The sequence below is a fragment of the Sinocyclocheilus anshuiensis genome, unplaced genomic scaffold (genome assembly GCF_001515605.1).
Source record: "Sinocyclocheilus anshuiensis isolate Anshui unplaced genomic scaffold, SAMN03320099.WGS_v1.1 C32612494, whole genome shotgun sequence".
Taxonomy (NCBI): domain Eukaryota; kingdom Metazoa; phylum Chordata; class Actinopteri; order Cypriniformes; family Cyprinidae; genus Sinocyclocheilus; species Sinocyclocheilus anshuiensis.
In genome coordinates, this window is record NW_015618471.1 from 1 (window position 1) to 1186 (window position 1186).

At 38.4% G+C, this 1186-nt stretch overlaps 1 long non-coding RNA gene across 1 annotated transcript; it reads left to right on the forward strand.

Moving 5' to 3' along the window:
• The first annotated feature begins 6 nt into the window (after positions 1 to 6).
• On the forward strand, positions 7 to 758 carry LOC107682806 (uncharacterized). The gene is made up of 3 exons (XR_001633597.1): positions 7 to 194; positions 375 to 483; positions 584 to 758. It is a non-coding gene; the product is annotated as an uncharacterized LOC107682806 (long non-coding RNA).
• The last annotated feature ends 428 nt before the right edge of the window (positions 759 to 1186 follow it).

Genomic DNA, 1186 nt, shown 5'->3' on the forward strand with positions numbered 1-1186 from the left:
ATGCGCCGTTGCTAATCGTTTCGGCCGACTGCTGGACGATGAATCCGACCCTTTCGACATCGTATACGCGGCAGGGGTGGAAAAGAAACAGAAGAAGAAGAAAGAGGATCCAAAGAAAACTTCAACCACGACTGGAAAGAAAGAGTCTCAAAGGGACAGGAAAATCGTTCTTCCAGTAGATGGAGGTGGACAAGGTATGTGAAGGACGGGCTAATTTTATTCGACGCAAGCATTTCTTTTAATAAATTATCGACTAATTTAATTAACCCCTGGAAGATATTATGAGTTTAAATGTAAGGTACCCTGGTTGCTGATGTTTTAAGCGTTTAAAGTGTTTACGTTTAGTTTGTTGTGTATTCGGTCCAAATTTCTAGGCCAAGTCCGTCTTGCTCGTGGAGAAGTTGAGGAGCGAATAGAGAGACGCGTGACTTTTGAGCGCAAATTCAGCGACGCCGACACCCCCCTCAGTTTCTCTGTTGAGAGGTAAGTGACTCGAATTACGTGTTAATAAATGTCTTTATTTTTTATTAATCTTCCTGAATTTATTTTGCATGCCGCTCGATCTGTCTTCATCTGTGTGTAGGCCTGTGGATGTGCTGGACAGGCCTGTCAGAGGAAGAGGTACAGGAAGAGGGCGAGGAGCCCGAGGCCCAGGATATCCAAGATCTAGTGATGGATTTGACCAGAGGGGAAAGAGAGAGTTTGAGAGACACAGTGGCAATGACCGAACGTGAGCTGTGACTCATTACTGTCATGTTAAGTGTCTTATGCAGTGGTCAAACTGGGGTTGATTTAGGGCCCAAACTTTATATTGGCTATCACATAAATTATGTACAGATAATGTAATCAAACACACACATACAGAAGTAAACATGACACTGATATTAAATATCCCTTAAATATTAATTTGAAAATATATACAATGTATAAATGAAAGGGAATTGCTGAAAGTGTATGATAAATTAATTTACACTATTTATAATACAATTTTATAGAATTCCTTGTAAATATAAAGTATTTTAATACTTGAAGGTATCATACGTTTTTAGAAAAACTATTACATTTATCTTTTGGCTAAGTGATTGATGTCATAAATGATTATATGGTGAATTGTAGGGATGTAACAATTCACTCAACTCATGATTCGATTCACAATTTTGATTTCACGATTCGATTCACGATTTTT